General features: G+C 45.9%; 1 protein-coding gene and 1 long non-coding RNA gene across 7 annotated transcripts in view; one reads left to right on the forward strand and one right to left on the reverse strand.

Annotated features, from left to right (window-relative positions):
* The window catches only part of LOC138246457 (uncharacterized), an 85,504-nt gene extending 76,121 nt beyond the window's left edge, over window positions 1-9,383 (reverse strand). For 4 of the 6 annotated variants that reach the window (XM_069201086.1, XM_069201085.1, XM_069201080.1 and 1 more), the window contains exon 1: window positions 9,068-9,383. The gene's annotated coding sequence lies outside the window, so the exon portion shown is untranslated. The remainder of the gene's footprint in view (window positions 1-9,067) is intronic. The other 2 variants (XM_069201084.1, XM_069201083.1) reach the window with 2 other exon arrangements.
* Window positions 1-24,186, forward strand: part of LOC138246458 (uncharacterized) — a 92,965-nt gene that overhangs the window by 605 nt on the left and 68,174 nt on the right. The window lies entirely within an intron of this gene.

Genomic DNA, 24,186 nt, shown 5'->3' on the forward strand with positions numbered 1-24,186 from the left:
ATGCTTCGGGGGTAAGCTTGTGGGACGAGCTCATTTGTGGCCAGTGGTGACACAAAATGATGGGGCCCCCTTGCAGAACATGGTGAAGCGCCTGAGGCTTGTGTATCCCAAGGCTCAGTCTTCGTGGGAGGGGATGGCTTCACGCAGCAGGGGCTGCGGGGCCCTGTGTTACACCCTGGCCGTGACCTCCCCTGGCTTCAGCTGTTTGTCCGCTTTCCGAGCAGTGTCGGTTGTAATGACTCAGTCCCTGTTCTTGAATTACAGACAGTTCGCAGGTCTAGATCACATGTGCCTAGAAGCTCACATCCGCTTTCACAATTGTGTGGCTTGCATCAACAGAAGGGTTACACGGGCACACTGGACATCGTTTCAAACAGAAATTGCAGGAGTCCGTAGTTGCACAAACATCGACAAAACTACAGCTATGAAGGGGTTCGGTCATACGGAGACCCCCCGCAGCGCCTCAGCTGCATACCTGAGGTTGACTGGCAGCAATAATTACTTATTTATCTCTAGAGCGCTTCATGAAGCACTTTTGCATGTCTAAGCATGGGCGTCAATTCTCAAAAATGCCAGGGGTAGCGGAAGTGACATCACATGCTTTGACTCACGCACCCACATTCTTACACTCTCACATAGACACTCTCTCGGCCACAAGCATGCGTATAACATACATTTAAAGGCATTTGTACTTACCTTAGTTGCAGATAGTGCCATATTCAAAGAGTAGTCTATTCTAGTACACCAATAATGAATAGTAGTATTAACTATTCGTGTAAAAAAATTGACAACTAGGAAAGTGGAGCCTCAACCGAGCTTCCCTGTGTTCTAGGATCTGACCTTTGCCACGTTTGAGGCCAGAGGTCATAAAGGCAGTGCCAGGCTCGCGCCGCGACCCCTGAATGACATCCAGGTGTCTAGGTGCTCAAGATGTTACTTCTAGCCAACTTTTTGGTATTCATCGTACATTGCTCGGAAGGATGGAGAGGTGAAAGTTTGTAACTTTGCGAGACTGCAGCTGCCAGTGGCGAGCGTTTTAGCCATCATTTTGCTCGCCCGGATTCGCACACTAGTCTTTAGAAAGGGATAAACGCTGGGTGTTATACTCCGGCCTTTTCACTCCCTTGTAATCTCCCTCATTTCACCCCCACAAACCAGAACTGTCCACAACCCTCCTGTGAATGTTGCCCACTGACCGAGGCACATGCCACAAGCCTCGGAGTTATCTGGAAGGTACTGACAAAGTGGCCGTGTACTGGACTTGTTCATGGCAGCCTCCTGGCCTGCCAGTGATCTGAGGGGTCCGGTCACGCGGCACTACTTGAAGGCGCTTTTGGTGTACCCTTGTGTAGTCTGTCTGGTGTGTATCCTGTAATACCACTGGCTTCCGACAATTCACCAATCCAATCGAAAGGCTGAGGCCGGGCCCTCCCATGTTTCCACTCTTCTGGGGAGGCCTTTCACGTGCTGTTTTCAATCTTCGCAAACAGCGCTATCCCAGGTGACCACGTGATCAGGATACGTCGAGCGCCATCACTAAAGCGACCAAATGTGCGGTATTAATCCGTGTCACAGCAGTGAGAGGGCAAAGATGGCGCTGGTGGCTGTGTCCGGCAAATGTACCTGTGGCTTCAGTGCAAAATACTATCATTTAAATAATCTATTGAATTGGTTAAACGTTCAGACCCTTTTAAGACCGTTTTTTTGTTAAATATGGCACTCGTAATCGTAAATTGGCACTTTTTACATATGCGTTTTCTGGATGCTTCTTGTGGCCTAGGGAGTTTATGGTTTCCGTTAAAAGGCTCTGATTGGATTATTAGACGCTCCGCCATTTTTAAGTTGTTTTTTATTTCTTTATGTGGGAATGCCTGTGTTTCCTGGATAAACCTAGGATAGGATTGTATTCACACATAGGACGATTATGTTTTCATGAATTATATGAGAAGATTGTAATTGTTTATATACGTTTTATGACGTGGAGTTGTTTACATACGTATTTACGACAACTAATTTTTGTGGAGTTTTATGCTGTTTAAAAAACACTCTAAATAAACAATATTTTTGACTGACTGGACATGGTATGTGCAGCACCGTCACTCAAGCAACCAAGTGATCAAAGTGTGTCCACAGCCTCACTCGAGCACCGTGAGTATGGCAGGGTGTTTCCAATCTGGCCACACCCCTTTATTCCCTAGTCCAGTGGTTCCCAACCTGTGGTCCGGGGACCCCTGGGGGTCCGCGAACCCTCAAAAGGGGGTCCGCAACTGCTTAGAAAATTAAAAAATATTAACAAATATTGACAAATTAGGTCCCCAGCTTCCAGTAATGACTCAGACGGGGGTCCCCGGATTCCAATGATGATTCAGTGGGGGTCCTTGGGTTCTATTAATGTTAAAATGGGGGTCCACATAAATCAAAAGCTTGGGAACCACTGCCATAGTCTGTTGGTCTTGATGAGTTCTTAGCACAGGGAGCAGTGATGCTGTTCTCGTGTGTTAGACTCAAGACATCTTCTGTGGTATCTGTCTGGCTGAACATCGAGCTTCCTAAAGTCGGTGTGGTGAACACTGTTGCTAAGTAGAAATCTGGGCCCAGAGATGCTTTGTACAGGGAAGGTAGGTTTTCCCATTCATTTCTATGAATACAGTCTTGGCACAGAATCTGACCACTTTGAACGAATGTTGAGTTTTATTGAAGGTAATGTATTCAAATCTTGGTTATCCTGTAAGATGCAATGGTCTGTGTATGCTCCACAGAACCGTCCGATGTGTGTCTTGTGTGCAGTTAAACCAATAACTATTTTTACAGCACAATATAGTTCTTCATTTAGGAAAGTCTTACCTCTTAGAAGAACACTACATCATGATACATTAACCGTCGTTAACTATGGGTGGGTGAAATATTCCACTCTGTCAGTGCAATTTTGCAGACTGCCTGTTACACTTGTAACATGAAGTTCCAACAAAATTTCCCAATCGCCACATGGTAGAATTTGTTTATGTGCAAGGCTCCAAGATGGTAAATCGGCAAGTGCAAGCAAGATCTGATGCCCCCTAGCACAATTTTCAGTTGCGGATGACATCTGGCGAGATGTTTCCAAAACGTGCGGTTGCGGGCCTGTTGCAAAGGCAGTAAATCTATAATCATGCGAAAATCACCTTGGCAGCACAATCACATAATTCCAATGGCCTGGTTTACAATGTAAAGGCTGACTCTGACTAACTTCCCAATTTGTGAGGCCACCCTTCATGACTCCAGCCCTGCTTCAGCTTGTATAATAAACTTTTAGCAGGGCATGCACTACTAAAGTTAGGTTGAGCATTTGCATTTTGTTATACCCAAATTTTGTATGCCCATATTGGCAGTGAGTGAGAATGGGACAATGCCTAGTCCACCTATCTCCTCTGTTAAGCTTGGATCTTGGCACGGGCCAGAATGCAGGCAGGAGCCATCCTTGGTCCTCTGAGCCCCTGTGCACCAGGCGTTCTGCTCAGGTTCCTGCCTGCCCTCTGTGGGCACTGCCAACCGTGTCAGGGAGAGCTATTGTGTCTTAAATGTAGCCTACAAAAGTTATACCCACTGGAATTGATAGAAAATCCACACACAATTGTGCAATATTTTCGTAAACAATACTTAGGACAACATTTCTGTAAGACAATATTTTTGCTAACAATATTCTTACCACGCGATATTTTGAGAAAAAGCAGTGCACTTGATACAAAAACAAAGAAATGGTTTGAGACAAATATGCGTGGACCCATAAGCGGGAATTCGTGGACGTAATTTAGGGGTCAGCAGGGGTCGCAGTTGCGTCTCCTGGCTTGCCCTTTGCGAGCCCTGGCACCGTCTTTGCGACCCCTGGCCTCACAGGTGGCAAAACCAGTGCCAAGAACACAAGGGCAGCTCGTCCTTATGGACGTGGGTTGCGGCTCATTCTGTTTTCTCTCAGTGTTTTTAGTACACTATCAGTTATCAGTGAATACTATTTCATTACTCATTGTTAGAGTAATACAAAATGGAGTATAATTAGCTGGGTTACATTCTTCCCTGGAAGCTCAGGTTAGTTAAAAAAAGTGCTTTTTAATGTATGGTGTGTGCTTGCAGGTGAGTGTGTGTTTGCGGAGAGTATCACAGTGCTGTGGTTTTACAGCACCAATGGCCACTGCTGTTAGGATTATCAGTGCTGTGGTTTTACAGCACCAATGGTCGCTGCTGTTAGGATTATCAGTGCTGTGGTTTTACAGCACCAATGGTCGCTGCCGTTAGGATTATCAGTGCTGTGCTTTTACAGCACCAATGGTCGCTGCTGTTAGGATTATCAGTGCTGTGGTTTTCAGCACCAATGGTCACTGCTGTGAGTATCACAGTGCTGTCGTTTTACAACACCAACCAATGGCCACTGCTGTTAGGATTATCAGTGCTGTGGTTTTCAGCACCAATGGTCACTGCTGTTAGGATTATCAGCGCTGTGGTTTTCAGCACCAGTGGTCACTGCTATGAGTATCACAGTGCTGTGGTTTTACAGCACCAATGGCCACTGCTGTTAGGAGTATCGCAGTGCTGTGGCCTTATGCACAGTGGGGCACTGCTGCCAGATGTCCCCGTGCTGACTGTAATTATCACAGTGCTGTTGTTTTACAGCGTCAGTGGTCACCGCTGTTAGGAATATCAATGCTGTGGTACTGACTGGCCACTACTGTGAAAACTCACCCTCCGAGTTATAATATCAGAGATGTTGTCTTACAGCACAAATGGCCACCGAGGTGAGATCTCATTCCATTGCTGCGAGAACCCACCATGCGGAATGTGATTTCACAGTGCTGTTCTCTTACAGCATAATAATGGGCAGCAAAAGACAGAACAGATTACCGGAAGGTGCGGTGCGAAGTTGAATTGGGGGGGGGGGGAGTGACGCCCTGATCCCAACAAATGTTTTGCAAGAAAACAGCCGCACCAAAACTGAGACATCAAATGACGCCCAGGGGGCGGGTCCACTGATAAGGGTGACTCGTGTTTTCAGGCTGAATAGTTAGATAAACCTGCCACAAGGAAACAGAAAATGAAATGACCAAAAAAAGACCCAAAACGACATAATATAACATCGTAACATCTACCCTGACAGCAACAAAATATTACGCGTCTTACTTGCATACAAGCAGAATGTGAAAAATATAAAATTGGTCTGTCTTTTCATATTTTTTTTTCTATAAATGTACAGTTCTTTTTAGTGGTTTTTGCATGGTGTACAGATGGCAATGACAAAAAAATACATTGACCGACTCAGTCCGCCCACCAAGGTTCCCCTTTGCGGGCGGGAATGAAGCCAGACCGGTTCTGTCGTCTGAGCAGCCTGGACGCGGCCGGAAATCCGCTTCAATGTAAAGGTTACTAAAGGTAGGACTGAAATGTTTGCGACTATTCAGATTTTTGGGAAACCCCCTCCATAACTTCTCCTCGCAGATAATGTTTTTAAAATCAGTGTTTTAAAGGGGAATGGGCGCCACTCCAATCTAGAACCGTAAGAAATGCTGGCATTAAAGAATTCTAATCCATCCACCTTCACGGGATTGTTTTACACGGCAACTAATTTATAACTGAATTTTATTTGCATACTCAAAATAAAGCATTGCAGAAATGTAATCCCAATTATGCGCAGTTACATAATAAACTTTCAAGTGGTCAAATCATATATATCCTATATATTGCATTGCAAAATCCCTTCCCAACCCATTCTGATTTATTTGGTGCAGTTCATCCCAATTCATCAGGTGACACGTGTTTCGCTGGATCCAAGCAGGTTTTTCGAATCTTTCGTTAGGTTATGTAATCCAGTGAAGCCACGTAAATGGTTCAATCCACATATTCGCCAAAAATAAATGCACAATGCCTATTTCCCAGACAATTTCCACAATATTTACCTACTTCACCGGACGCTAGGGTCTAGATGCAGCCCCACGGAATTTCTCATACGATCAGACTCGACGCAGTTTTCAAAAATTGTTACCCAGGCACGCCAAAACTAGGTCCATGCCACTCACTGCACCGAGCGTGGTATGCGGCACGACAGGTTAGCTTGGCCGGGGTGGGAACTCGTTATACGATCACTGCCGGTAGGTGGCGCTACAACCGTACACTCGCTGGCCTCAAGTTTCATTTTTGCTACATTCGTTTATTTTGTTAATCAGAATTGGCTCGCACCCTACGCGACCTTTTAATTACCTACGTGGACAGATACGCTGCCCTAACCGCATGTGTCAGCGGCAACTGTTAACTCGCTGAGCGATACTCGGCTAATACTGCCCTGTACAACACACACGCCCAGTACTATACTCTGTTCCATGGGACACTGCCAAGATGAAGAAGAAGAGAACATGACTGTAACCTCTATTTAATGTAAATAAACCTTTCCCAGTTTATCAATAATCCCCGTAATCGCGTATAAAGTAACTGCCACAAATCACAGCGACTACGAATCGAGATAGTAGGGAAGTATCAAAATGATGCCATGTGACAGCATTCCCAACAGGCCGAATAGATGGATAGATTATTGCCTCGTTATCCTCTGTAAAGCCACCACCCGACCCCGCCAACAGAGGGCGCAGCAGCGACGTATGGACCTGTCGCAGGGTATGCTGGCTAGCCGCGGGCGCACTGGCTGCAAAATAACAGAAGCTGCAGTGCTTAATTTGTGCTTGTTGTTTCCGGTGCGGTGCCCCGGCACTTATTTTTGAGGGCCGGGTCTTATTCTTCAGCCTCAAGCATTTACTGCGAGCAAAATACACATTTTGCTCGCGGAAGGAAGGCGGAAGACGGAGAAATAGAAAAAAGAAAAATAGTCACAAGGAGAGAAAGCAGAAATCTGCAAGAGTGAGCGAAGGGGCAGGGAGTGGCTGTAAATGCATTAGAGGCCGGAGATGGCTTTAGGGTTACGCTGCCTCAGTATTCCGTGTTTGCACATTTATTTGCAGCAGCTGCGTGTTTAAGAGGAGGGCTTTGGGCACCGGCACGTTTTTATTTACAAATTAACCACTGGCAGCTCTAACTCTCGGTAAAACTCAGAACCCTGTGCCCCAGGGCGCATTTTTTTATTATGAAAATATGTGTCAAACGTAGTACAAATAGCTAAACCCCACTAGATGAACAGAATTCCCAGTTATCCACCTCGCCGTTCATCCGAGATATGGCGCCGTATGTAAGCGCCGACACCTACATGTCACCCCAAGACAACTTCAGACAATAAAAAAGTCCCATCTTCACACCAACATATTTTATATAGCTCCTCATAACGCACTTCCGCCGTTTCTAAACACTGTCAAACACGCGTTACTATTACCCACTTAAAATGTAACCATCTGCTTAGAATGGAATCCTCAGCTACGGGTGAACTTCCCTGAACCCCAACATGTTGAAGAAGTTCATACGGAGAGAGCCCCCAATTCTAATAGGAAAAAAACTGCGCAATGTGATGGAAACATCCTTATTGGGCGGCTTCGCTCAGCCCTTTTCGGGGAAGGGGTCGCTCGGGGACCGTCTGCAGAACATAGGAAAGGAGTTAAACGAGGGAGTGGTTCCTCCAATGAGGAAACACTGCGTGCTAAATCACATCTCCCGCCACTAACCCTGTGACCTCCAGCAGATTGCATCAGCCCGTGCTACTGTCGCCCATTTCGCATGTTTCGTGTTTTAGGGGGAGTCTTTGACCTCCCAGGCCGCGGATTAAAATCTGGAAATGACATATCAACCTTTTATGATTTCGAGGACTATAAATAAGTACCCACTGGGTAACAATGAACGCGCCTCATCTGTCAATTACGTTTTCGATATTCCCTGTGGCGCGCGGACAGTTGGCAAATAAACATCCTCATTCCAAAAAGTCAAAACAATACTTTAGTTAGCACATGGAATATTTCACCTTCACACACCAGATCACACCCCCGTCGTCGATGAGTATGGATGAAAAGGGAGAGTTTTTAAACGAGCTTTGCGAAACCTTCCTGCCTCGGTCATGACCACGTTTAAACTAAAAGGCATGTCAGTGGTCATGTGTACCTTGTTTGTCGCCTAGATTCTTCTTATGGGTGGAGCAATATTATAGGCCCTGGATTTAAGCAGCGGAGACTACCAAATTATGTGCGAGGGTCAATTAAATTATCAATTAAATTATGTGACAATAAAAGCCAAATTATGCGCCATTCCGTGTCACGTTTTCTGACATTATTCGTTCGTTTTTTTCTTGTGCACGTTACAACTAGTAACTTTACTATTAGCAATTTTACTTTTTTACTATTCACAATTTTTACTTTTGTTAAAATCTTAAGAGTATGCATAAATTGATAAATTATGCGACAAATCCAAAATTATGAAGAAAACGCCATGGAGGGCCACACTGCCTCTTTATAAAAAGGTTGTTTCGCTTTGCGCCGAGGATCCTAGAGCTGTGCCAGCGCCTGGCTCGAGCTTTCGGGGGTTGCCCGCCTTTACCGCGAGACGAGTCACCTCTAGGCGCTGACCGAGGGCGGTGGCGCTGCCTGCGGCCATCTAACATCTGACAGCGCGTGTGACAGAGGAGGCGCTGGACGGCTGAGCGCCATCAATAGCTCACGTCTCAAGAGGAGAGCGACCATCCTTAATAGTGTGCCAGTCAAGGAGCAGTGCATGCCACCCATGGGGAAGCAACGCCAACAGCCGGGGGGTGAATTAAAACATTTTTTCTGTGGTATATAGTTGGGTACAAGTGTTTCAGTCGTGTGCGGTGAAGTGTCTGTCGGATTTCACCTGAAAGCTGAAGGTCACCGCCCAACCCCCGGTGAACACATCCCCTCACTTCTCCACCAGTGAGGCAGCAGTGGGATCCACCCATGCGTCCACCTGCAGACGCAGCATACGTCCCTCGCGCCCCCACAGTAACCCGAGAAGCTCAGGGCCCCTCAGGGCCCCGTCATCGAGGGTGCAGAGGGATGCCACCCGCATCCACCCAGCGCCCGGGCTGCGCGCGCGGGGAGGCCCCAGGGACCCCGGAGTCACCTCGGTGCGCTCTGCAGTGGCGACGGCAAGGCTGCCCTACCTGTGCCTCGTCGTGGCTGCGGATTCCTGCACAGTCCGGTGCCAGCCGAGCGGGCTCAGTCCGGTGCCAGCCGAGCGGGCTCAGCCCGGTGCCAGCCGAGCGGGCTCAGTTCGTGGCTCCGACAGGCCGCGCTGCTCCCCTCGAGCCCCTGCTCCGACGGTTACTTTTGGGGGAGTGGGCGAAATGTTCTCATGGGCGAAGGGCGGTCTGGGGCTTGGCAAGAGGGCAGAAAGCTGGGCACAGAACCAACCGTGTGTGAGACTCTCAGAGCTGCTGCTTCTCCTCTTCTATCCACCTGTAGCAATGCAGCGGAGGGAAGGCGCCTTGTCTTTTTATAGCGGGGCCACGCCCCCAAAGTGACTCGTTCTTCCATTTCCTCCGCCTCCGTAAAATCTCAGCGACTAACTCACTCTAACCAATACATTAAGTTATATTACTTATTGGTGCAGAGTCGACACCGCCACTCAAACCGAGACATGGCATTGACCAGAGAGCAGGGCAGGCTGTGGCAGAGAGGTGGATCTACAGTTGGAAGCGGCGCTAGACGTGGATATAACCAGGGCCACTAGAATTATGTAGCATGAGAAGGTCAAATTACGCGGCAGGGTTAAGTAAATTATGCGGCATAATGCGGCACATTTTGCAACGATATTACTTCATTATTTCAACATTTTTGAACTTCATAACACTGGTCATTGGTTGCACATCATTACTGCGGTTTCAATACCTAAACGTAGCTTATAAGCAACAGAAAGGTGACCAGTACAGTTTTGCAATGGGCCTTTCACTGCCTGGCAACACGTGTCGCTGCACTTTTATTAACTTTTGAACCATTGAGCTAGAAGCAATATTTTTTTGTTAAAATCTGCAGATTATGCAGCAGATGATGGACTATGTGGCAAATGCAGTAAATCTGTAATTATTCAAAAATCGCCGCAGCCGCACAATCGCATCATTCCAGTGGCCCTGGATATAACTTACTCTGGAAACCCATACATTAGAGAACCAGCTGTTAGAGAATACAGGTGATGAGGGCAGAAGGGGTGAAGGTTGAAAAAACAGTCTTGCAATTAATTTGTACATTTTGGGGCATATTTGTGTCTTTTGTGGTGCAGAGCCGCAAAGTCAGCACAGCAAGGGCTTCAGGGAAAGGGCTGTAATGTGCCATATTTATGGTGCATTCCTGTCCTTTTTCCTTGCCCTGGTGCCATTTTTTCAGCCTAGTGCCAATGCAGGCACATAGGCAAGATTGTTGTTGTGCAGGAAAGGGCACCTTCCTGCACAAAAACAATCTTGAGGCTTTTACCTCTTCCTATGTGTGCCACATTCCTCACACACAGAGGAAAAAACGAGGAGAAATAAAAACATTTCCCTCATTACGCCTCTCGTGGGGAGGCGCATCGTTTAGTTGCATTCCCAGGGTTACCAGGTTTGTCAAATGTGGAAATGTCTAAAAAAAAACATGGGAGTTGCGTGAGAACACCCACGCAGCGCCCATGGAATGCCTCCCTTGGGCAGAGTAACGCAACACAGCGATTTGCTCTACGTTGCATACCTCCAGATTGTTTAAGCCATTCAAAGCCACGCAAAGTGGCTGTGTGGCTTCACAAAACTGACTTACCGGTTTCTTTGCTCTTGCACCACGTTGTGCAAGAGCGACGCAAAATGGGTCATAATTATGGTCCTTACTTTAAAATAAAATATCTGTTTCAGATAAATTGGCAACAAGGGCCCATGTGACAGTAATTCTGTTTTAGATTACTTAATTCGTAACAGAGGTCGTTGTCTGCCGAATAATTCTGAGAGGTTTATAATTGCAGTAAGATAACTCTAGTGCTTCACACAATTCTGAGAGAGTTCTGTGTTTGGTCCAGTCACATCTTTGCCTCGTAGATTAGAGGGTTAATGTGCCCACTACAAAGCGCATTGTGGCACATGCAGATCACAGATTTGTATTTCATTAAGATAGGCAAGAGGGCTACTGCTTTTGATACTAAGATCATTTTGTAACTGCCAATTTATAAGCTGAAAGCCTTCTAATATGGCACAGTGATCGATTTACTGGCATCAAGGAGCTACATGCAAACCTAAAATCATGGGTTTAGGTTACTGTTGTTTTTTTCTCAATTGGATTTTTTCTAATATTATAAAGGAGGTCTCCTTTGGGAAGAAGTAGAGTCTTATTATTACAGACAACCACAATCACTGTGTTAGTTTTTATATCCTGACTATTTCTCCCGACCAGTGTAGGAAAGTACCATCTTGCCTGGCATGTTACCCCCATTTTTACTTGTGTGTCAGTTTGTTTTTGCCTGTCTCACCGGGACCCTGCTAACCAGGACCCCAGTGCTCATAAGTTTGTGGCCTATATGTGTTCCCTGTGTAGTGCCTAACTGTGTCACTGAGGCTCTGCTAACCAGAACCTCAGTGCTTATGCTCTCTCTCTGCTTTAAAATGGTTACTGCAGGCTAGTGACTATTTTTACCAATTCTAATTGGCACACTGGAAAACCCTTATAATTCCCTAGTATTTGGTACCTAGGTACACAATGGTATTGGGGTTCCATGAGATCCCTATGGGCTGCAGCATTTCTTTTGCCACCCACAGGGAGCACAGACAAATCTTTACACAAGCTGCCACTGCAAACTGAGTGAAATAACGCACATGTTATTTCACAACCATTTTACACTGCACTTAAGTAACTTATAAGTCACCTATATGTCTAGCCTTCACTTAGTGAAGGCTAGGTGCAAAGTTACTAAGTGTGAGGGCACCCTGGCACTAGCCAAGGTACCCTCACATAGTTCAGGGCAATTTCCCCGGTCTTTGTGAGTGCGGGGACACCATTACACACGTGCCCTACATATAGGTCAATACCTATGTGTAGCTTCACAATGGTAACTCCGAATATGGCCATGTAACATGTCTAAGATCATGGAATTGTCCCCCCATGCCAAATCTGCTATGTGAGTGTCAATCCCATGCATCCCCAGGGCTCCAGCATGGACCCCGGGTACTGCCAAACCAGCTCTCTGGGGTTTTCACTGCAGCTACTGCTGCTGCCAACCCACAGACAGGCTTCTGCCCTCCTGGGGTCTGGGCAGCCCAGTCCCAGGAAGGCAGAACAAAGAATTTCCTCTCAGAGATTGTGTTATACCCTCTCCCTTTGGAAATAGGTGTAAAGGGCTGGGGAGGAGTAGCCTCCCCCAGCCTCTGGAAATGCCTTGAAGGGCACAGATAGTGCCCTCCTTGCATAAGCCAGTCTATACCGGTTCAGGGATCCCCCAGCCCCTGCGAAACTGGAAAAAGGAAAAGGGAGTGACCACTCCCCTGTCCATCACCACCCCAGGGGTGGTGCCCAGAGCTCCTCCATCTTGAATGCAGAGGTGTGAGGGCACAATGGGGACCTCTGAGTGGCCAGTGCCAGCAGGTGACATCAGAGACCCCTCCTGATAGGTGCTTACCTCTCTTGGTAGCCAATTCTATTTCAGGACCGGAGGCTCGGATTATGCTTACTCTTTCTTTACTGATAAATCACAGCAGCCAATCAAATGACAATAAACGAAAAAACTACATATCCCATGGTGCTATAGTCCAATATCACATGCACCAATCACTGTCTGTGACCTATCCCATAACATGCATGAACCCAAATGTCATATCATCTTTCTTTGCTGCTTCGCAGCAGATAAGTAGTATTTCCTTTTTTCTGTTGTGTGAATTGTGATAAATGTTACATTTATTGTATGCATGTAATTGTGTTTTTACCGCGACACGATTCCTCTCGCATTACTTGATTGTTGTGCTTATTTTTAGTCAGAATTTGTCACTTATTTGTGCCCGTTTTTATGTCATTGGTGGAGTGGGAGCGGGAGCGACTACGCGCGTAGTGCGTAGTCTGTCTTTTATTTTATAGACGCGCGCATGTGCTGATTTACGAGCCGATCTCTGAGTTTTCAGACTTCTGGAGAGCGGCTCGTGTTCCTTTTCAGCGCGCGTCTCAAAGTGAGCTATTTTTAGCTCCCAGGTTACGGAGTGCAGCTCTGATCAGCGCGTTTATTAGAAAGAGCTATTTCTAACTCTTCATGCTCCCAGACGCCCTGTGTGCTCGACACCTGGGTTGTAAAATAAATTAGGCTCTGCCTAGAGTGGCCGCAAGCAGCTCCCTCCACACCTTATTGGGCCTGTACTTATTAGTGCCTGCTAGGGTTTTTTTCCGCTCCCCCTATTTGATATATATTTCTGAGAAAACAGAATTCAGAGCAATATGGCTCAATGGGAAGATCCAGAGGCAGAATACTTCCCTGATGATTCTAGCAACCAGCTAGAGGTTAATTTGGTAGAAGCTTTGGATACTAGAGTACAACAATCTGTAAACGATACCTTGGTTAGAGCTTTGGGCCCCTTTTCAGGACAGCTTTTCAAATATGCCCAATTGCAAGGCTGGTTGTCTAACCAAAATACCCCTCCTTTGGGGGAAGATTCTGCTAAGCAAAGAACAAGATCTAAGGCTAATGAAGACGCCAAATCCCAATCTATAGATCCTCATGCGGACATTGAAAAGATTCGCAAGAAAAGGGCGACAGAACATAATTATAGCTCTAAGAAAGACACCCAGTTATTGTCGTCATCCTCTGATAAAGACTCTTTCAGTGATTCTGATGACTCAGATATCCCAGGACCCAGTAAGAAAATCAGGAAACAGTCTCCTGCGTCACAAGTCTTGAATTTTGATCCAACTGAACTTATTCACCCCAGATCTTCCAACTGGCTTCCTTCGACTGAGGTAGCGCAATATGTACATTCTAATCTCAGGAAGAGTTTCGATAAAGAAGTCCGCGCTCGTCTCTGAGCTGAATGCCCTAGACCAGATTTAGACAATAAGGTATCAAATACTCCTGAGATTGATCCTACAATGGTAACATTTATGAAAAAATTTGCTAAAGACCCTAAAAAAGGTTTGGATAGGTCATGGGGACTCTGTCAAAACAAACTCCTTGATTTATCGGGACCTCTGACTAAGATCTTGGATATGGCAGTTAATACAAAAGAGTCAGGGACCCCTGTTGACACAGATACTTTAAGGGGCTGGACTCAGAGAGCCATTTGCCAATTGGGTAACACCAATTTTGCCATATCCTCAGAGCGCAGGAAGTCTATTCTTATGCGCATTGACCCAAAATGAGTGGACCTAGCGACTTTGGAATCTGGTCCTGCAGCTGACGGAATGTTATTCGGCTCGTCATTCATCAAAGAGTTGGCAAAATTCTGTTCTACTTTTTCTTCCCTCGATAAAGCCCAGATGTCTATTAAAAAATGTTTTCAGAAGGGGGCTTTTTGTCAGGGCCGGTCGTTTTCGTGGACGAATGCCCGGCAGAGGATCCTATTCTAGTCCCCAAAACTATTACCCCAGAGGCAGGTGTGGATGGTATGGAGAACAAACCGAACCTACCTTTTACCCCACCCGCACCAGAAGTAACCGCCCCAGATTCCGCAGAGGGCAGCGCAGGAGTCAACAAGGAGCCATCCAAGATGCTGGCTACTCAGGTAAACATTATTCATCACACTCAAGTTCTTCTTGGGGGCAGAGTGGGTCTATTCTTGGACAACTGGAAGAAGATCTCTGGGGATCCCTGGATTTGTCAGATGGTCTCTGGGTTCCATCTAGAGTTTGTCAGAACTCCAATCCAATTCACTTCCCCTATTCAAATGAATTTTTCCCTCGACGTTCAGACTTTTATAGACGCAGAGGTACAGTCCTTGATAGACAAAGGAGCGGTAGAGTTTTCTGTTCCTCACCCCTCCGGATTTTGCAGTCCTATTTTTGAGGTCGATAAAAAAGGGGGAGGTCATCGTCTAGTTCTCAATCTGAAAGATTTCAATTCTTGGATTGTTTACAGACATTTCAAGATGGAAGGAATCCACATGTTGAGAGACATTCTATCAGAAGGAGATTGGATGGTCCGACTGGACCTAAAAGACGCTTTTCTATCAGTTCCAATCTTTTCCCCTCACAGAAGATTTCTTCAGTTTCTGTGGAAAGGCCATTGTTTGGAGTTCAAAGCACTCCCGTTTGGCCTGTCATCAGCCCCCTGGTGTTTCACGAAACTGTTGAGACTAGTTGTAGAATCGTTGAGAATCAAGGGGGTCAGACTGATCATATATCTGGACGACATTTTATTGATGGCTCAGGATCCTCGCTCTCTCCTGACACACCTGGACTGGACCATCAATTTATTACAGGATTTGGGTTTCCTGATCAATGCGCAGAAGTCATCATTGAATCCATCTCAGGTGATAGAGTTTCTGGGCTTTAGGATAGACTCAGTCCGAGCTCTCCTGGTTCTGCCATCAGCAAAACTTTGCAATATCAAGAGGAAATTGAGAGCAGCATTAGCAAACACATTTATCTCTCTAAGAACCATTGCCAGATTAGTGGGTCTGTTGACCTCCTCTATTCAGGCAATTTTCCCAGCCCCCTTACACTATCGTGCTCTGCAGAGATTAAAGATAAGACACCTACAGCAGGGTCTGAGCTATTCCGAGTTGATCCCCTTGATGGCAGAAGTCAGAGAGAAAATTCATTGGTGGTTGCAACACATGGAGGCTTGGAATGGGAGAGCCATCTTTGGGTCGCACCCAGAGGTAGTGATCGAATCGGATGCCAGTCAATGGGGTTGGGGAGCCCGTTGCGGATCCCTAGTGACAGGAGGCAGATGGTCACAGACGGAAAGCTCCCTTCATATCAACTGCCTGGAACTACTAGCAGGCTTGTTTGCTATAAAGAGCCTTTCACCTCAAAAGACGAATTGTTGCATACTACTGCGAATGGACAATATTTCAGCGGTACCTTATGTCAACAAACTGGGAGGGACGAGATCCAGTCTTCTAGTGGAGATAGCCAAATAATTTTGGCATTATTGCTTGAAACATCAATTAATAGTGTTAGCGGGGTACTTTCCGGGGACTCTGAACACTATTGCGGACTGGAACTCCAGATACCTGACGGATTCTAGTGAGTGGAAACTGGATCCAGTTATTTTTCCCAGATGATCAAAGAATGGGGTCCTTGCAATGTGGACCTCTTCCCGTCTCAATACTCAGATGCCGAAATTCTTCAGTTGGCGTCCAGACCCTCTTGCTCTAGCAACAGATGCTTTCCTTCAGGATTGGTTCCTGTTTCAGGGTTATGCGTTTCCTCCTTTTCTATTAATACCCAGAGTCTTAGCTCAAATACAGAGACAGAAAACAGATTTGATTCTAGTGACACCATGTTGGAGGTCACAACCCTGGTTCCCAATTGCTCTACAACGTGTTCCCATCCTCTTCTCATTCCTCCTCGTCTGAATCTCCTATAGAACCAGGAGGGCCGTCAATATCCACTGATACTTTCAGGGAAGTTGACGTTGATGGTGTGGTTAGTTTCCGGTTCAGATGGGATCCCTCAGGCCTTTCGCAACAAGCTACGGATTTTATCAAACAAGCTTTGGCCCCTAGCACTCACAAAAGATATTCGCCAGCCTGGCGTAGATGGAATAGTTGGTGCAGTGGAAGAAATTGTAATCCCGTGGAATCGGGCATTGAATTGATTATTAACTTTCTTGCTGAATTAGCTTCTTCAGGTTTGGCTTACAGGACCATCAACAATTTTAGATCTGCCATTTCAGCTGTTCATACTAATGTGGATGGTAAACTAGTGGGGGAACATCCATTAGTATGTAAACTTTTGAGAGGTATTCGTTTGTCCAACCCCCCACAGGCTAAATATTCTAACTTGTGGGATGTGAGTATTATTTTGAAGTTTCTAGAGAACTGGCCGTCCAATAGGTATTTGTCCCATAAATAGATTTCTGCAAAATTAACTATGTTACTTTTCCTGATATCTTGTAAGAGAGTCTCAGATGTCAAGGCCTTAGATCTCGCAGGTATATTCTCCAGACGGAGTTTCATTTAACATTACCAAAAGAACGAAGACAAATTGCAGGTCAGTAACGTATCCTAAATTTCCAGATAATTCTAAATTATGTGTAGTTCAATGCTTAAAAGATTATGAAGCAGTCACTGAAGAGGTTAGACAGAATGTAAATGGTCAATTACTTATTTCCTTACAGAAACCCTTTAAACCTGTCTCCTCAGCCACTCTTGCCAGGTGGATGAGATGGGTCATGAGTGAGGCGGGTAGAGATATAAATCTTTTTGGAGCTCACTGTGTTAGAGGAGCTATGGCATCAAACACATTTGATATGGGTTTGAGACTAGAGGACATTATGAAAGCAGCAGATTGGTCTTCTGAGTCTACTTTTAAGGTATTCTATCATAAACCAGTAGTTGATGTTGCTTCTGTTGTTATTGATCAGCTTTGAACGAGCATAATCCGAGACTCCGGTCCTGAAATAGAATAAAACATTTCTAGGTTACGCGTCAAGAATTTTCAATTCTATTAAGGACACGGAGGCAAGGATTATTCCCCCGTAGATGTTTGTTCTACATGTTATTGAATGTTCATAAATGAAAAACTCTTACAGATTGTATTATTGTGCACACCCTGGGTTATTGAATAAGGTTGTTTATATTTGTTTAACTATGCCAACATTATAGGATATTACCTTTTATTATTATGTTTTAGGTTCAGATCACAAAAATGCTTGATTATCTGAGTGATGGATATTGGAGAAGATATTTTTCTGTTGGCTCTTAGAAAGTTGTTCAACTTCCAGTTTTCTCTGGAGATCGGTTATGTTGGAGGTGACTGAAAGATTTAGAGTTCTTCAGTTCGTAAGGACATTTCGGTGCAGAAGTTTCATGGCTATTGATTTCGCAAAGAAAGAGGATAACACGTTTGGGTTCATGCATGTTATGGGATAGGTCACAGAGAGTGATTGGTGCATGTGATACTGGACTATAGCACCATGGGATATGTAGTTTTTTCATTTATTGTCATTTGATTGGCTGCTGTGATTTATCATTAAAAAAAGAGTAAGCATAATCCTCGCCTCCGTGTCCTTAATAGAATTGAAAATTCTTGACGCGTAAACTAGAAAAAAATGTATCCTCCTCTGAGGGCTATTTAGGGTGTCTCCTGTGGGCTTCTCTTCAGATAACGAATGCAAGAGCTCCCCAGAGTTCCTTTGCATCTCCCTCTTCGACTTCTGCCAAGGATCGACCGCTGACTACTTCAGGACGCCTGCAAAACTGCAAGAAAGTAGCAAGAAGACTACCAGCGACATTGTAACGCCTAATCCTGCCGGCTTTCTCAACTGTTTCCTGGTGGTGCATGCTCTGAGGGCTGTCTGCCTTCACCCTGCACTGGAAGCCAAGAAGAAATATCCTGTGGGTTGACGGAGTCTTCCCCCTGCTACCGCAGGCACCAAACTTCTGCTTCACCGGTCCTCTGGGTCCCCTATCATCGTGAGAAGCGTGGTCCCTGGAACACAGGAGCTGGATCCAAGTGACCCCGACAGTCCAGTGTTCCTTCTGTCCAAATTTGGTGCAGGTAAGTCCTTGCCTCCCCACGCCCGACAGTAATCCTGTGTACTGCATGAACTGCAGCTGCTAGAGCTTCTGTGCACTCTTGCAAGGATTCCTTTGTGCACAGCACAGCCCAGGTCCCCAGCACCCCGTCCTGCATTGCTTAACTCGCTGAGTTGATCTCTGGCTTCGTGGGATCCTCCTTTGTAGTGCTGAGATGACCGCCGTGCTCAGATTTCTTGAATGCCTGTTCAAGTGCTTCTGCGGGTGCTGCCTGCTTCTGTGTGGGCTCTCTGTGTTGCTGAGTGCCCCCTTTGTCTCCTCATCCAAGTGGCGACCTCCTGGTCCTTCCTGGGCCCGGGCAGCACCCTTTTTTTTCAACTGCGACCTTTGCAGCTAGCAAGGCTTGTTTGTGTTCTTTCTGCATGGAAACAACTCTGCATCCTCAGGCACGCCGTGGGCCATCTTCTGTGCAAAGGACAAGTTCCTGGCACCTATGTTGTTGCAGAATCTTTGGCTTCTTCTACCCGGAGGCAGCCCTTTTGCACCTTCATCCAGGGTTTAGTGGGCTCCTGCCATCCCAGGACACTTTAGTGACTTTTGGACTTGGTCCTCTTCCTTTACAGGTCCTCAGGTCCCGGAACCCGTCTTCAGTGCTTTGCAGTCAGTTGTTGTCTTTGCAGAATCTCCTATGTTTCTGGGGAAGTAGGGTCACTTTACTCCTACTTTTCAGGGTCTTGGGGTGGGGTATCTTGGACACCCTTAGTGTTTTCTTCCACTCCCAGCGACCCTCTACACACTACACTAGGCCTGGGGTCCCTCGGTGGTTTGCATTCCACTTTCAGAGTATATGGTTTGTGTTGCCCCTAGGCCTATTGCATCCTATTGTGTTCTACAGTGTTTGCACTACTTTTCTAGCTGTTTACTTACCAGATTTTGGATTGCGTGATGTGGAGCTGGACTGCCCAAGATCGCACAGAGGAGTAGACGTGTTATTAGAATTACGTTTCAGAGCACAGTTTACAAATATTGTGCCTGATCGCTTTTGATATCTCTAGTGCGGTTTCAATTTGCATGAGGTGAGAGACATGATCCGTGTGGGGCACAAAAAGTATGTTCTTCCTTTTCTCCCTCCTGCCTTTATTTGCTTGGTGAATGAAGATGCATTTTTTCACATTTGGTGTAAATACTTTGTGAATGTAAATAACAATAAAACATACTTTCAAACTGACAACATGCCTTCCTTTCTCCTTATTTCAAGTCCAAATCATATGATTGTGTAAATTTATCGGAGCCTCGTTCTGCAAATAATGGGCGATTTGTATATGGTTAATTGAGAAGTCCCCAAGGCTGTCGCTGTCCATCCACCCCTCCCCGACGCCCTTCCCCCCCCCCCCCACCCCAAGAAATGTATTGTCTCCTACGCCCCTGGCAGCAGCGACGTATCCTGGCGCAGGGTATGCTGTCTAGCCGTGGGCGCGCTGGACGTAAAATAATCGCAGCCCTAACACTCCGTAAAACTCTGAACCCTGTGCTCCAGGGCTCATTTTTTATTATAAAAATGTTTGGCAAACGTAATGCAAATAGCTAAACCCCCACTAGATGAATGGAATTCCCTATCCGCCCCTACCCCTGGCCTTCATCCGATGTACAGCGCCTGAAGCTATGTAAGCGCCGGCACCTACATGTCTCCCCAAGACAACTTCAGATAATAAAAATGCCCGATCTTCACACCAAGATATTTTATATAGTCCTCACAAGCACTACTGCCGTTTCTAAGCACTGCTAAACACTCGTTGTTTTTACCCAATTAAAATGTAACAGTCTGCTTAGAATGGAATCCTCAACTATGAGTAAACTTGCCTCAACCCCAACATGTTGAAGAAGTTCACACGGCGAGAGCCTCCAATTCTGGAAAACAACTGCGCAACGTGATGGAAACATCCTTATTGGGCGGCTTTGCGCAGCCCTTTTTGGGGAAGGGTCACGCGGGGACCGTCTGCAGAACACTGGAAAGGAGTTAAACGAGGGAGAGGTTCTTCCAATTAGGAGAAACTGCGCACTAAATCTTAGCTCCCCCCTCCCATCTGACTAACTATGTGATCTCCAGCAGATTGCATCAGCTCAGTGCTACTGTTGCTTAATACACAGATATGGCATTTTCGTGCAAAGTGCTTTATGTCCCCGGGCCAATTACAAACAGAGTAAACTGGCATAGGGGCGTGTTTGTGTGACAATATCTCAAAATAAAATGATAGGAGTGTTGAAACTTTTTAAATACTCACTGCAGTCATAGATCTGGGTTTAACCCATCATTAATTTGCTTGCCAGGTCAACCCAGTTTGGACCCAGGTATATGCAAATCAGTCTTGACCCTGCTCCCTTTGGGAGCAGTTCAGCCTGAAATGCCAAGCCAGGTCCTCCCGGGACAGGATTCAAGCATCCTGGAACCGGTTTCAGGGCATCACCCTCCATCAGCCAGGCTAGCTTGAATCCAGTGGCGCAGCAAGCAAGGGACCCACGTCTGGACATGCGCTAGCCACCTAGGACGCACAAGGCACTAATTTGTTTGACCCCCAGATTAAAATCTGGAAACGTCCTCTCAACATTTTATTACTCCGTGGTCTATAAATAACAAAAAACATGCCTTATCTTTCAATTTCGTTTACGATAGTGGGGAGCAGCCAATTTGCAAATAAAATTTGTATTGCTTTTACGAAACTACCTGTCATGTGCCTTTGATGAAGCGCACATCATGAGGTGGGGGGGCAACAAGTCAACAGGATAGGGGAGCCAGAGGTCTGCTCTGGCTCCAGGAGGACACACAAGCATTTGCAATGCAATGGGTCTCCCATTTGCTCGAGTTAGAGCTATTAGAGTTTTAAACTCCTAACCGGACTTTACTTGCCACATAAACTGAAAAGTAAAAGAGTTTCACATAAGCGAGCTGACGGCGGCCATGAGCGCGAAGCAGACACTCAAAAGGAAACGTACCGGAAAAAGTGCAATTATCCATGTAACCAGCAAAAGTGCAATTATCCATGTAACAGGGTCGATGTCATGCAAAGCCCTCAATTACTGCTCAGCCAGGTCGCGCTGCCTACGAAATAAAAATAAATAGTCCAGAAACCATACCAAAAACATCGAGCCTCATATGTTTTCAGTAGTTGGTCGGTGCGCTCGAGGAGGACTGAACACCGGAAAAGGCATGACATATGCATGCTTTTCACTAATTAAATCAAGCACATTTTAAAAGGCAAGCCCAGGAACCAACCAAACTGATGGGCATAACATGGGCGTGGTTAAAAGCCCACAGACAGATTACACCAGGGACAGAGCGCTTTGCGCACTCAACCCTAAAAAGAGTCTGGGAAACCAAAATAAAAGTGTCCCTCCTTACCAAATCAGATACCTACAAATGTGGCCCACATTTGCAAACTAAGCCAATTTTGAACTTGTATAGACTCACTGTATAGGTGTTTTGCAAGGAATGGGAGACTGCATGCACATGTGTATGTTGCAGGCAATGTGTGTGGTAATATCAGGGAAACCAACAATTAAAATCAGCTCACTAGGCCATAAAACTGGCCCAGAAACTGCCAGAAAAGTGGCCCCACCCACTGATCAGTCAGACCAGCCCAGCGGGCAATGCCTGATTGTCTTCTAGGCCAATCCCACCCTGATGGGCAGACTGAAGCAAAGAATGGGAGCGCTGCCTCTAGGACTATCAAGGCTTCTGATCTATCAAGTTCAGCCTGGGCTGGGAGATTTCCTCAGCCAGTCACTGACATAATCATGAACGTTACTTGAATGTGGCCATTGCTGACATAGGGTGACCATTCTGAGCATAATCATAGCTATCATACCATAATAGTGGCCCTGGCCTAAGCAGCACCCCATATAGTACACAATACTGTTAAAACAGCCCTGGTAAAATGATTGCCCCACTGACCTATTTTGGGCACATGATCTATTTATGACTATCTCTGGCCTCATTGTGGCCCTGCTCTTATGTTAGTCACCTTCACAAAGGTGGGGCCATCTTAGCCTAAATGGGGCTGTCCCTCTGCTGGAATGGGAATGTCGCCTGCAGGGATGAATTGAGAATGCAGCCTTTTTCTGTATCCCTTGTATAGTAAGTTTCTGCTCATTTGTGATTTTTCAACTCAGATCACACATTAATTATACATACATGTACTCTGAGGACCTATAGAAAATACGTTGAGTCCCTGACCAAGGCAGTGTTGTATGGAGGGACACACTAAGTCAGAGTGACTTCTGACCTTTCAGAAGAACTTACACTGGAGGCAGCAAACTATTATAGCTGTAGGAACAGGCCTCTTTACTTGTTACCTTCATTGGAAGAGTTGTCTAGTTGGCTCTCATTTAAAAAACAGGATCTAATGGTTTCTCTCAGACTACCCCTTTGCTCTGCCCACGTAGGAAATGGATGGTACACATATGATTGCTCTGTAAAGATGTGGTGGAATGTGTGTTTATGTGAGGTGTGTTTGCATTGTTTGACTCTAGTGAGGCAGGATATCCTCTGTGTATATGGCATACAACCTAAATGGTGGAGCTGGCCTGCCAGACAGGTATATGAATTATAGAACCCCTTAGCAAAAAAGTCATTTGAAGTAGAAACGTCTCCTGTAAAAGGACACCGGAAGACCAACCACTACCCTTTTCCTGCTTCACTTTTCTACTAAGGAATGCTGTGTACAGTTTTGTGGACTGGCTAAGTATGGAAGGCCTGGCTCATTTATGTGACTGTCTCAATGCCACTAGGCAACACCAGGTAACACCAGGCTCCACTCTTTTGCCTGAAAACCAGCAGTAGAAAGAAATATAGCTGAACAGAGACACACTCCCCTGAAACCTTACCAAACACAAAACACACCGGGCCTTAGTGAATGACACTCTAGTCTGTTAGCCTATTAACAGTGTGGGGTAGGTCCTCCAAGCCAGTATGCCAGGAAGTCTCACAACCAGATTGGCAATTCACAACAATGTGCTAGACTGGGATCTCTGATTGACAGTTCCTCACTAGATCAGTAATAGCTATTGTAGTCCTGCTGACATCTTACTAGTAGAAGCCGCTTGGAATAGGCTTCAGGGAAGAAGTATCCATGGAGAAGATAGTTGGTTCTGGATGTGTAACAAGAGCATTTCACTGTCTAGTAGAGCAACCCTTATCCCAGGGACTAAGAGGAGGATACTGTGCATGTAGGACTAAAGCACCACGCATGAAACCAAAGAGTAATAAGGTTCTTCCTTGCTGTTCTGTCCCTACTAAACTACCAGCCGTCTGGGTCTTGCCATGAACTGTAGTATACTCTCAGTTTCACAGACCTGAGGAGAGAGCTGGGAAGATGGACTGGATTGACATGTGCCTAACATCTGCAAGTCATGGTGACCAAGATGCCTGGCGGCATGTCCAACATTTTGAGATTCGTCATTCAGCACCAAATAAAGTACTAAAAGACCAAGACATGGGTGAAAAGTTCCCTCCCGATCCTAAATCACCTTTGCAGACGACCTATCACCCCCTGTACACCTCATGGACTCCTACAGAACTCTTGTCTTTTGTCCTGAAGAAATAGTCAGACTCCGTGGACTCTTTGGTCTCCTATGGCTGAACCTAATTGCTG

The sequence above is a fragment of the Pleurodeles waltl genome, chromosome 7 (genome assembly GCF_031143425.1).
Source record: "Pleurodeles waltl isolate 20211129_DDA chromosome 7, aPleWal1.hap1.20221129, whole genome shotgun sequence".
NCBI lineage: Eukaryota > Metazoa > Chordata > Amphibia > Caudata > Salamandridae > Pleurodeles > Pleurodeles waltl.